This window comes from Ovis aries, chromosome 2, assembly GCF_016772045.2.
Source record: "Ovis aries strain OAR_USU_Benz2616 breed Rambouillet chromosome 2, ARS-UI_Ramb_v3.0, whole genome shotgun sequence".
NCBI lineage: Eukaryota > Metazoa > Chordata > Mammalia > Artiodactyla > Bovidae > Ovis > Ovis aries.
Window position 1 is genome coordinate 125,240,286 of NC_056055.1, and position 14,544 is coordinate 125,254,829.

Here is a 14,544-nt window from a genome sequence, read left to right on the forward strand (position 1 = left end):
TTAACGTCTTTTGTATTACTAGATTTAAAGACTTAAGTGTAATAGTAGTGACATGTGGTTTGTGTCAGTGGTTAGGATAGCTTCTCTATGCCTTCTAGATATCCTTGCTATCTTTGTCCAGTGTTGAAAGTGACAGTATTTTAGGATGGATTGTTGCTGGACCACCTTCATCTGTGTTGGCAGTATCCAGTTCATTATGTTCTTGCTCAGAAGCTCAGAATTTACTGGGACTCTTTATTCACTAAAAGCTGCTTTGTGAATGGTAGAAGATTGCTGCAGGGATAGTAGCTTTGCTTCTGAATGTTGGGAGTTGGCACTTCCACTTTCCTGTTGGAGTTTGCTAGAGAATCTACATCTTTCTCTTCCCAAAATACCTCTGGTAAAGAAGTTTTTTAAGTCATGTGACTTAGAGATATTTTGTACCTCAACCTGGACCTGCTGGAATATACCTCCTAGAAACTGTCAGTCTCCCAAATAAATGGATTACAGTATTACTGCTAAAAGTAGAATACTCATCCATTAAAACCCCAAAGGTGTTGTGTTGTTTTCTTTTATTCTCTAGGAAGTCACAGTGTAATAAACTGTCCTGTACTTTGTAGGGAGTTTTCTAGCATGTCCCAGACCACTAGAACCTCAGAAGTTCACCAGTGGAAGAGTCTCTGAATCTCTTCAGGCTGATCTCTCACGGACTGGAGCACATTTGTTTTGCCAAGTCGTCAAGAACTCTTGCCACTTGTCATTTTGTGCTCTATTAAAAAGTCATCAGTACAATGGAACAGTAAGATGTTCTGCATAATCCCCTTTGCCCTTCCAGGATTTTATCATCTGCATTACTATTGGGATGTCAGTTCCATAACTGAATAACCTACAGTCAACCCCAGCCTATAAATGGCAACCCTTACTGAGCTTTTCAATATACTACTCTACCAGTATCCTGATCCCACCAGACTATACCTTATTCTACAGCTAAACAAAGTGTCCTCCAGACTCCTTAAAAGAGGCAGTTGTGCTGTTTCCTTGCTTTATGCAGTTGATAGATTTTATAAAAATGAACTCAGTCTGTTTAGCAGTTTTGACTTTTCTACTTAATTTATTGTAAGATGCTGTTTTTCCAAGTTTAGTAGGGCCTTCCCAGGGGCATATCAGTACTGAATGGGGTCTCTTGCCTTATGTCAAAGGAGCACGCCCTCATATAAACAAGCTCTCCTATATCCAATTTTGTAATAGCTTAAGATGAGTGCAGACAATGTTGGGAGATAAAAAACACACAATTAATAAACGATAAAACTCTGTAAAGTCTTGAATGTCAGAAAGTAGTATTAGTATATATTAGGAAAAGTAATAAATTATATGGTGATTTGAAGAAAGAGTACCTAAATTCAAAAAGTATACATTTTTAGTTCTCTTAATGATATTTTTAGCTCTGACACATAGGCCTTTTAGTCTAGTTTTTAGAATGCTTTTTATTATTTCCAGTATTTAGTATTTATAATGAAATAAAACTGATATTTTATTTTTTATCTCCTACTTAACTAATGATTATTCTGACTTTATTAGAAAAAGGAAATTCTCCTACCCCAAAGAAGGAGTGTTTGGTCAATGTCACCTGATTGTAAATATTGTACATAATCAGGATGCATATTTCGCTGGAATATTACACACACACACACACACACACACACCCCACATCTTCTTAAACCAGCTATTTGTTGATGGGCATTTGGGTTGTTTTCATGTCTTTGCTATTGTAAATAGTGATGCTATGAGCAATGAGGTTCGAGTATATATTTAAATTAGATTTTTTGTTTCTTTTTGATATATACCCAGGAGTGGAATTGCTGGATCACATGGTAATTTCAGTTTTTTTAAGAGACCTCTATACTGTTTTCCCCAATGGCTTCACTGATTTACATTCCCACCAACAGTATAAAAAGGGTCCCCTTTTCTCTACATCTTCACTAACAGTTGTTATTTAAGTTCTTTTTGATAATAGCCATTTTGACAGGTGTGAAGTGATAGTTCATTGTAGTTTTGACTTACATTTCCAATAAATACTAATTAAATGAATCAAATGAAGGATGATAAAAATTTTTGTCATCTTGGGAAAAGACCTTACATAAATTATATTTAAAAAAGTTTATGAGATAGAGTTTTCCTTTGATAGTTCTTAGATAAACTAAAAACATCATAACTACTACTACAATAGACTTAATTCATTATGATTATATACTATAATTAAAAGAGTTGATTTTTTTCAGTTCAGTTCAGTTCAGTTGCTCAGTTGTGTCTCTTTGTGACCTCATGAACCATAGCACACCAGGCCTCCCTGTCCATCACCAACTCCCAGAGTCCATCCAAACCCATCTCCATTGAGTCACTGATGCCATCCAACCATCTCATTCTCTGTCCTCCCCTTTTCCTCCTGCCCTCAATCTTTCCCTGCATCAGGGTCTTTTCCAATGAGTCAGCTCTTCAGATCAGGTGGCCAAAGTATTGGAGTTTCAGCTTCAGCATTAGTCCTTCCAATGAACACCCAGGATTGGTCTCCTTTAGGATGGACTGATTGGATCTCCTTGCAGTCAAGGGACTCTCAAGAGTCTTCTCCAACATTGCAGTTCAAAAGCATCAATTCTTTGGCATTCAACTTTCTTTATAGTCCAACTGTCACATCCATACATGACCACTGGAAAACCATAGCCTTAACTAGACTCACCTTTGTTGGAAGAGTAATGTCTGCTTTTTAATATGCTATCTAGTTTGATCATAACTTTCCTTCCAAGGAGTAAGCGTCTTTTAATTTCATGGCTGCAATCACTATCTGCAGTGATTTTGGAGCCCAGGAAAATAAAGTCAGCCACTGTTTCCACTGTTTCCCCATCTATTTGCCATGAAGTGATGGGACCAGATGCCATGATCTTAGTTTTCTGAATGTTGAGTTTTAAGCCAAAATTTTCACTCTCCCTTTTCACTTTCATCAAGAGGCTCTTTAGTTCTTCTTCACTTTCTGCCATAAGGGTGGTGTCATCTGCATATCTGAGGTTATTGAAATTTCTCCCAGAAATCTTGATTAGAGCTTGTGCTTCCTTCAGCCCAGCGTTTCTCATGATGTACTCTGCATATAAGTTAAATAAATAGGGTGACAATATACAGCCTTGACATACTCCTTTTCCTATTTGGACTCAGTCTGTTATTCCATGTCCAGTTCTGACTGTTGCTTCCTGACCTGCATACAGATTTCTCAAGAGGCAGGTCAGTGGTCTGGTATTCCCATCTCTTTAATTGATTTTTAGTTATAAGGAAATCATACTTCATTGAAAAATATGTTTTGGTTATGCAAATACTCTGAAATTTGTAGCAATTTTGTTAGAAATGACTTAGAATTTAGTATTTGTCACTGGCTTTGTAAATATGTAAGTTAAATGTTCAATCTTATTTAAATTTTTCTTCTTACCAATAATACCATTCCCTATTTTAATGAAAGATAAAAAATGAAATGAATACATTCTGGCTAGCTAGATTTCTGTTTTTATAATTGCTTACTGCATATATATATATTTTTTCTGCAACTTATATATACATATATTTTCACTTAATTACAGATAATCTAATACAAATCCTTTAGATTTTTATAAACTTTACTACCAGAAAAACTGGAGTACTTAAATCTTCCTTAGCAATTAATTCATAGGAAATAGTAAACATATAACATAACAAGGTCATCCATTTCAAAAATTAAAAACTGTAGGGCATGTGATTATACCTAATAAACCTTTAATGCAAGTTTGAAATTTTCTCAGAGGGTAGATCTTAAAAGTCATGAACACAAGAAAAAAAAGAATTTAGTCATGTATGATGATGAACATTAGCCAGACTTATCATAGTGATCATTTTGTAATATATAAAAATATAAAATCATTATATTCTATACCTGAAACAAATATAATGTTATATGTCAATTATGCCTCAATAAAAAATTTAGAAATGAAAAAAAGAATGTAATTTGGTACAATCATCTGGAAAAATTTGACAATAACTATTAAATTTGAAAATGTTTATACTTAAGGACACAGAGTTCATCATTAAGCATATTTAATATTATTGCAATAGAGCTACATGTAACAAAAGAAATAAAAATATTTGGATGAAAGTTGAGCTGAAAAAGACATGTTTACTCTGTGTAATTTATGAAATTGTAAAGGAATTATGCAATAATATTTATATATCTCTCTACATATATACAGCAAAGTTTATAAACATTTTAATAAATACTTAGCTTTTACTTTAAGTGATTACTGAATTTTAGGGGAAAAGTTCTATACATTTTAGTTCATGAAAAAAGATATTTGAAACATATATGGAGAATGCTAAGCTATATTGGCCATTGAAGCATTATGAATGTTTCTTTTTAAAATTAATTTTCCTTTTTGCTGTATATTACAATTAAACTTTATAAAAAAAGTAAAATGACATTGCATGTATTTAAATATAGTAGGAAAAATAACTAGGGACATCCAGTTTTCACACTTTGGCAAGTTATTATGTGATCTACTTCATGTGATGTATGATAATCAATTGAAACTTACTAACAGTGTCTTTGATATTTCCCTGTTTTGGATATAAAGTTACACCAGAAATATTAACAAATGTAAGATATAAAGGCAATGACTCAGATATTTAAGGTATATCTCTTCTTTCCTATAAGGGCATGTGATCATATTTTGCTCATTGTACTTGGTGCTTCAAAACTAATAAACTTCATATTATTGGCCTGGATTCCCAATAGTTCCCACTGTACTTAGAAACAGTACCTGGCCACAATGAGGGTTTAAATATATAAATTACTATCTTGATGTCATCTCAGAGTTGTTCCAATTCATATATTTAGAGATCTCCAATGCCAAAAATCATCTGTTTCTATTCTTTTATACAGAAATGTTTGAGAGATCAACAGTCAAAATATTCATTCAAGTTATTACAGAATCAAAGGAGGCAACTGCAGATTAGGGGTGAAAAGAAGAAACTGTGCAGCAATCTGATTATCCAAGTGATGACATGTGGTGATTTACTATAGGGAATAAACAAAGGAAAGAGAGATAACTGGATGAATAAAAAATAGAAGTAGTTACTCAGGGATGACAGGATATGTTTTATGCTTCTGCCATGTTTAGTTTCCTATGGTGTCCCAGTTCATGGGGAAAATTACAGTGGGTCAATTTCCCAAATGATAGCATCATATGCCTGATATATTTGCAGCACTTGATGTCTATATGAGTCACTGTATAAATGATTTTAACCTTTACTTATTATAAGATATAGTTGTTTGGGGTTGCATATATTATCTTGTTTTATCTTTTTGGGGACAGAGCAACATAGAAAAGGAGACAGTGATTTATTATATGCTTTAAAAATAAGGACACAAAAGAATGGATAAGGGGAGAATCAGAACATACTGTGATTTTACCAGAGTGATTTGTAGCTGAATATTTTTAAACTGGAACATAACCTCAGGTTAAATATCATGACCATCATCTGGCACTCATTTCTCTTAAGGAAAGAGTATGCAATTAATGATTTTTATTTGTCTTTTAAAATTTTATTGCTACTGATAATTTATTGAAAATATAGAAAAGCACATTTGGCCTTTTAAGCTATTTTAGTACAAAATTGAAGAGTAGATCTTCTAATCTAATGCCCTTATTCTAGTTAGTAACTTTCACTAATACGCTAGTATTCTCCAAATGTATATTTGTGTGTAACTGGTGTGTGTGTGTGTGTGTGTGTTTGTGTGTGTGTGTGTTTGGGTACAACTAGGGAAGGGAGAAACCCACTTTTGACAAGAAAGTAACAGCAGTTATATTTGCTAAGTTCTGTTTCTATATACAGAATACCTGCCAGCCTGCTGACATGATGCAGACTAAACTGCAATGTTGAATGATTAAGGCCAGCTGGTGTTTTTCCAGTTGATTTGCATTTTTGGAGCTCAAGGTGATCCCCTTTTATTTTTAACCAATGTTCATGACTCAAAAAGTTGGCATCTCATAAGGACAGTAAAGTGACTTCTGTTAAAGACATAAGAAGTGAAGGCTGAAAAACACAAATAGAAATGATTAACATCAAAGTGGCTAATTGCAATAATTGCTCTGTGAATGTTTACCTTGTTGATTAAATTTAACAATTCATAAATAGCTTAAGTATAATCTATATTCTGAAGTTGCATGGGAAGGGTGCAGGAATGTAGAGGAAAAAAAATGTCCCTGTGATGGAAGGAAACTTTCCAATTAAATATAAATGAAATTTGCAATAAAAATTGGATTGGATTCAAGTAAAAACTAGTTCTGCAAATATATTAGGCAAAACGTTACTTTATCTTAAAGTCATATCTTATTGCAGTAAAGACAATTATTTCCCACTCCCTTCATATTTGTGCCCTGTACCATCACCACCACTTTTACGCCTTAATTTCTCAAGGCAAGATATTATTGAACTTCACAATACAGGCCTATGTATTGTGAGAGATAGATTTAATTACTTTATATTTCATTTATTTATAGAGGCTATTGGTAGTATGTTTGACCTATACTTGGGAAGCTCAGGTAGCTCAGTGGTAAAGAATCTGCTTGCCAATGAAGGAAATGTGAGTTCAATCCTTGGGTTGGGAAGATCCCCTGGAAAAGGAAGTGGCAACCCACTCCAGCATTCTTGCCTGGAAAATTTCATGGACAGAGGAGCCTGGGGGGCTACAGTCCACGGGGTCACAAAGCATCAGATGCAGCTTAGTGAATGAAGATGACATAACATAATCTATACTTATCATATTTGCTAATTCTATGTCCTTACTATTTATTGACTTAATTTGAACATTTGTAAAGTTTTAATTACATTTATTTTATTCAAGCATGAATCTTTTGTCTCCACGTAAAATCTGTAAAGCATTGAAAACATTTCAATCTTAAAACTGTGGATTGGAAAACTCAAACTAGATCAATATTAACAATTTATACATGAAAATGGAATTTTTAAAGAAAAATTATTTCTGTGAAATTTTATCTCTTCATTCTATACATTTCATAATTTGGTCTTATCAAGTAATAGTCTTGTGCCTAATATTTTAAGTACTGAAAAACAAAGGGAGACACAGGAGAATTAGTGTTGAGCCACAACTTAGTGTTGGACTATCAAAGCATATGTGGTTAGTGCAGAGAATAATTTTTACTTGCAATTGGAGAATTGCATTTCCCATCTGTTTGTCAGTTGTCTTATCTATGCATGGAATGCTTTTGTCTCTTAGCTGCAAAAGTCTTATTAAGTCATTAAATTTCATGATTCTGACAAATGTACGGCATATTTTCTGTTCAAATTATGCCTTGGAAATAAAGCCAGTTCTTCGCAAATGCTATAAAAATATTTTGCCAGCACCTATGCCTATGAACACAGGTATCTTCAAGTTGTAAATTATTTTTAGGCTGAAAGTCTGAAGAAATATTGGCACAGGGCACATACATGAGATTCCTCATAAAGTTTGATGTGAAATATAATTATGGTAGATAAAATACTTCTAAAATAATCATAAACTGCATAATACTTTAAAAAACAAAATTGTTTAACAGAGAAGCATGGCTTTATCTTTGAAAACAGTATTTTGAGTACAACAGTTTATAAACTCAAGAAATGATAAGTATGTGCTATGTGCTTAGCTCCATAGATACAATATAGGACAATACTGGCAGCTCTTGTTAAAATTCATGGTTCTATATGATTTAAGATAGACTGCTTTTAAGGAATAGACTGGCTAAAAAGAACAGTAATGAAGTAAACTTAATGTCAGGATAATCACTGTATTTAGTTTGGAGATCATGTCTTACTAGGTTAAATCTCTACTCACTTATTTCAAGACTATTAAATTAAAAAGTGAAAGAAAAAAAAACCTTCTTCTTGATTCTAGTAATGCCTATGTAAAAATTTTCATTCCGTGCATATTAATGTCAATTAGATAGCTACCCCAAAATATTGTGTGATTCAGTTTTGAATGATCATATATTTCTGTCAATTCACAAAAATTATCATGGAAATATTAATAAGATGGTTGAAATCTTTTTGGAAATAACATTGTGATAACCTCAAAGTAGAATTATTTGAAGATCCAGAACTATTTACTCTGAAGGAAAGCAACTTTAAAATACAACATTGAGTCTATAATGGTCCTTAGTTATAACTTGAAATTCATTATGCAGATAATAAAACCAAGACTTTCTATAATATAAAATCTAGTCAAGTAATCATGTGAGTATTTTATGTACTAATGAACTATTTAAAATTGAATATATGTAAGTGTGGATTAAGGAATATAAAAAAGTGAAAAGATTGCTGAGAAAAGAGACTTTAATGGTTATTAAGAAACCATTTTTATCTATTTGATAAATAGAGATATTAAAAGTACCACTAATGAATACTGGTAAAAAGATGAAAATGGTAATATTACCTAGCCTTCTAGTGTAACAGAAACATGGGTAAGATAGTCTGAGTTAGTTTTGAATTTAAGTTCCTCAAATTACCAACTATAAGCATAGAGACATTATACATTTCTGAGTCATAATTTTTTTGGCCTCAGTTCAGTTCAGTCACTCAGTTGTGTCCGACTCTTTGTGACCTCATGAACCACAGCACACCAGGCCTCCCTGTCCATCACTAACTGCCGGAGTATACACAAACCCATGTCTACTGAGTCGATGATGCCATCCAGCCATCTCATCCTCTGTTGTCCCCTTCTCCTCCTGCCCTCAGTCTTTGCCACAATTAGGGTCTTTTCAAGTGAGTCAGCTCTTCACATCAGGTAGTCAGAGTATTGGAGTTTCATCTTCAACATCAGTCCCTCCAATGAACACCCCGGACTGATCTCCTTTAGAATGAACTGGTTGGATCTCCTAGCAGTCCAAGGGACTCTCAAGAGTCTTCTCCAATACCACAGTTCAAAAGTATCAATTCTTCGGTGCTCAGATTTCTCTATAGTCCAACTCTCACATCCATACATGACTATTGGAAACACCATAGCCTTGACTAGATGGACCTTTGTTGGCAAAGTAATATCTCTGCTTTTCAATATGCTGTCTAGGTTGGTCATAACTTTCCTCCCAAGGAGTAAGCATCTTTTAATTTAATGGCTGCAGTCACCATCTGCAGTGATTTTGGAGCCCCCCAAAATAATTTTTTAGTCTACAATATGGAATAATAGTAACTTCTCATAAAGTTGTTTGTATAAAATGAGATGAAATTTAAAAATGCTTATCTCATGTTATCAAAATAGCAGATGTTTAATAAATATTGGTTCCTAAAATAGTTAACAGCATTATTACTTTTAATGTTAGGCATTATAGGTGAAAATTTATAATTAGGTGATAAGAGTATAGATGGTGCTGTGTAAATCTCCTTTGTCTTGCTACGTCATCATAGCAAAATTAATTACAAGTTAAAATCAGAAAAAAATAGGCAACTTGAGGATAAAAATAATTATCAGAATGCTCTTCTTTTAATCTAACATGGTTATTAGATTCTGATAATCTGAGAATGACGAAGGGAATGCTGATAACAGTAACACAATAGAAAGTTTTGAGAACACCATAATATTTTTAAATATTTGAATTTATACTATAAAATTTTTAGAGAAGAGAATTTTCAAATTGAAAATGAAGAGTAGTTTTACCTTTATTTTCAAAACTGGGAGGTGTGATATTGATATTTTAGTATCAGGTTTACGCTAACACAAATTTAAGCTATTGATAAATAGAGCTTAAAAAATCCTCACTATTCCTTTTAAAATTAGGTGACTATTTTCGCTTTTGAAGTTCTGAAAAAACTCCTAAAATTGCCTTATTTAAAATTTCTTTAAATTCACGTAAACTTGGAAAACAGTGAAAGGCGTAGATATACCCATTTGAATGCATAGTTCCAAAGAATAGGAAGGAGAGGTAAGAAAGCCTTCCTCAGTGATCAATCCAAAAAAATAGAAGAAAACAACAGAATGGGAAAGACTTGAAATCTCTTCAAGAAAATTAGAGATACCAAGGGAACATTTCATGCAAAGATGGACACAATAAAGGACAGAAATATTATGGATCTAACAGAAGCAGAAGATATTAAGAAGAGGTGACAAGAATATACAGAAGAACTGTACAAAAGAGATCTTCACGACCAAGATAATCACGATGGTGTGATCACTGACCTAGAGCCAGATATCTTGGAATTTGAAGTCAAGTGGGCCTTAGGAAAGCATCACTATGAACAAAGCTAGTGGAGGTGATGGGATTTCAGTTAAGCTATTTCAAATCCTAAAAGATCATGTGAAAGTGCTGCTCTCAATATGTCAGCAAGTTTGGAAAACTCAGCAGTGGCCACAGGACTGCAAAAGGTCAGTTTTCATTTAGTACCAAAGAAAGACAATGCCAAAGAATGCTAAAACTACCACACAATTGCATTCATCTCACACTCAAGCAAAGTCATGCTCAAAATTTTCAAAGCTAGACTTCAATAGTACATGAACCATGAACTTCCGATGTCCAAGCTGGATTTAGAAAAGGCAGAGGAACCAGAGATCAAATTACCAACATCTGCTGGATCATTGAAAAAGCAAAAGGATTCCAGAAAAAAAAATCTATTTCTGCTTTATTGACTATGCCAAAGCCTTTGACTGTGTGGATCACAATAAACTGTGGAAAATTCTGAGAGAGATGGGAATACCAGACCACCTGACCTGTCTCCTGACAAATTAGGTACGCAGGTCAGGAAGCAACAGTTATAACTGGATACGGAACCACGGACTGGTTCCAAATCAGGAAAGGAGTATGTCAAGGCTGTATATTGTAACCCTGCTTATTTAACTTCTATGCAGAGTATATCATGAGAAACGCTGGGCCGGATGAAGCACAAGCTGGAATCAAGATTACCAGGAGAAATATCAATAACCTCAGACACACAGATGACACCATCCATATGGCAGAAAGTGAAGAGGAGCTAAAAAGCCTCTTGATGAAAGTGAAACTAGAGAGTGAAAAAGTTGGCTTAAAGCTCAACATTCAGAAAACTAAGATTATGGCATCCGGTCCCATCACTTCATGAAAAATAGATGGGAAAAGATTGGAGACAGTGAGAGATATTAGTTTGGGTGGCTCCAAAATCACTGCAGATGGTGACTGCAGCCATGAAATTAAAAGACCCTTACTCCTTGGAAGGAAAGTTATGACCAACCTAGACAGCATGTTAAAAAGCAGAGACATTACTTTGCCAACAAACATCTGTCTAGTCAAGGCAATGGTTTTCCCAGTGGTCATGCATGTATGTGAGAGTTGGACCATAAAAAAAGCTGAAAGCCAAAGAATTGATGCTTTTGAACTGTGGTATTGGAGAAGACTCTTGAGTCTCCTTTTACTGCAAGGAGATCCCACAAGTACATCCTAAAGAAGATCAGTCCTGAATATGCATTGGAAGAACTGATGCTGAAGCTGAAACTCCAATATTTTGGCCACCTGATGTGAAGAGCTGACTCACTTGAAAAGACCCTGATGTTGGGTAATGCTGAAGGTGGGAGGAGAAGGGGACGACAGAGGATGAGATGGTTGGATGGCATCACCGACTCGATGGATATGAGTTGAGTAAACGTTGGGAGTAGTTGATGGACAGGGAGGCCTGGAGTGCTGCAGCACATGGGGTCGCAAAGAATCAGACATGACTGAGCAACTGATCTGAACCAGATAGCGACTAAACAACCAAATAAACAAGTGGCCCTTTGAAGCCCATATATTTTGTCACTGCAAATACTTGTTTACTACTGTAGATAGTCTCTCTTCATGTGTCATTTTAGTACCTAAGAAGTGAAAGATGAAAAGATCTGATAACATATACAGTGTCTTATCAAAATCTTCCCTTATCAGAGTCTGACTCTTTGCAACCCCAGGGACACCAGGCTCCTCCGTCCATGGGTTTTTCTAGGCAAGAATACTGGAGTGTGTTGCCATTTCCTTCTCCAGGGAACTTCACTTCTTACTCTCCCTTTGTGAGATATACCTTTTTCCTGAGGGTACTAGAATGAGAATGCAGGTTTCTATTATATGGTTAAATTCCACCCCTCTAAAAGATAACAATTCAGTCTATTATTGCCATCAATCTATCCTATAACTGACATACAGATGTATTATTATTTTGCTCTCATTTTCTGAAATGAGATCTTTGTAGTAAAGATCCTACCACTTTATAGTGAGAGGACAGATCACAGTCCCATGAAATTGTTCTCATCAGTGAAATCTGAACAGAACCACTTATTCAATTTGCAGGTCAAGACTTAGGGAGTTTGTCCATTCTGGAGTTTTAAACAGATGAGGCCCCCCAAAATGGTAAAACTGTCAGGCAAGTGTATGCTCCTCAGTTCTTTGTCTCATCACGATTTGGAGCGACAGACATTAAAGCCCTCAGTGCGTCACAGTTCTCAGGTCTTGAACAAACCATGTCACAACTCTTAGAGAAATCAGTGTTACAGCTCTATTTTATTTAGAAGATACCAGGAGAATCCATCCTTGAAGAAGAGAAGAGTGAAGGAGTGTGGAGCGGGGTGGGGGGTAGGGGGATAGAGAGAGAGAGAGCAAATGCATGTGGGGGAGATAAAGTGAGAGAGAGAGAGAGAAAGTGAGAGAGAGAGAGAAAGGGCGCACATACGTGGAGAGAGAGAGAGCAAGAGAGCACTTGGCTCCTCCTTTTATATATTTTCTTCCCCCTGGGCCTTCCCTATTCAAATTGGGCTTAGTCAAGAGTGCTGTTCTACCTGCAGTCCTCACTCTGGTCCTCGGACCTTCCTTTGACCTTCTTCTGTTCTATTTTCACAGGCTTTTCCCTTCTTTGTCTTTTAGCCACTGCTATTTTGGACTCTTTTTCCCTATTCTACCTACCTAACAAAACCATGCTAGAAAGCACCTTTGTTCTTGTGACTTTTATATAAGTGAAAGACACACACACCAACCACAAAAACAGTGCTGGTATTCTTTTTGAATGAAAATGTGCCTCTACTCTCAGAAACTACTGAAATGGTGGTGCAGGATTACCTTACCTATATAATCAGTTAGTCAATGTATAGATATATTGTATTAAAATAGATAAGATTTATTGGCTGATGTCAGCATTAGAAGGAACTTTTACTAAAAGTGAAAAGGAAGTTCAAATCACTTTCACAGTTTAAGAAAGTGTGATTAAATAAAAATAAAACCATTTACTTCTGGTTGTGACCTGAATAGAGTTGTTAATTCATATGCAATCAAATTATGAAAAGAGCAAATGGGTTATAAACAACTTAATGCAGATGTTCAGCTAAGAATATAGCAAGGATTTAAGCTTCAATAATGTCTCAAAATATAACCTATATTTAGAATTTTGAAATAACAGCCTAATTTTATGATGATAATTCCAAATTTCCAAGTTATGTGATAGTGCTTGCCTCAATCCCTTCAGATTTTATTGAAATACCCTAGAGAATACAGAAGAGGAAAATTCTGGTAAAGCTTTAAAAAATAGGAAATTGTATTAGAAAGAGCCCTCAATAAAAATATGGGATATGTGTTGCCACTGAACCTTACTGAAGGAGATAATGAAGGCCAGTTTATGACTTCTTTTCCTCCTTAAAACCATGCGACCTGTGAAGATGTTTATGGAATCCTGGAGCATTTGAAGAGCAAAGACTGGACGTGAGAGTGAGCAGTAGGCACACCACTTTGAATCTGCTTGACATCACTGATAATTAGAATTATACAGCAGTGGCACTCACGTACATGAGAGGCTTTACTGTAACTAAACAAGCAGAGAGTCATTAAGTATGAAAGGCATGCCCTTGATAGAAAGCAAATGTAAAGCATCTTGCAGAAACTGACTTTGTGAAGAATCAAATTTGAAATGCTGACAGTCAGTGTGAGTGGAAGAACCAAACAGCCAAAATAAGGTTACAGCAACAAAATAGACAAAAGTCTTAACAGATACAGAAAGTAGGATGATACTCTGAACCCACATTGCTTTAATTTTATCATAGCTAGTTATGAGCACATGAATGTACTAGCATTTATGATGCCCAGGATACTGGCCCTGGCTACAATATGAAAAGCTCAAAGAGATCAGTGGCATTAAGAAAGATGCTAGTTCCTGCTGTGAAACTGGCATGGACAGTGGATCAAATAGAAATTCATATCTGAAAGTTGACAGAGGGTTCACACCAGTCATCAATAAAGAAATGACATCGTAAGGAAGTCTGTATTCTATGGTTTCATAATTAGAGAATCCCAAGGTTAATAATGGCTGAACTGGAGTGTATGTTTCACAAGCTGAGTTTTTGGCTTAAGTTCTTAGAAGATAAGCATAAAAACGAGGAGTTAAAAGTGAGTATCAGTATGGAGAATTTACCCAGCCTTAAGAAAACACTAGCTAGGACTTAATAAAATATGAATAAATAAAAACATACACACAAACAAGTACACCCATGAGTACAGATGTACATACAATTGGTAGCCTTACAAAGTTATA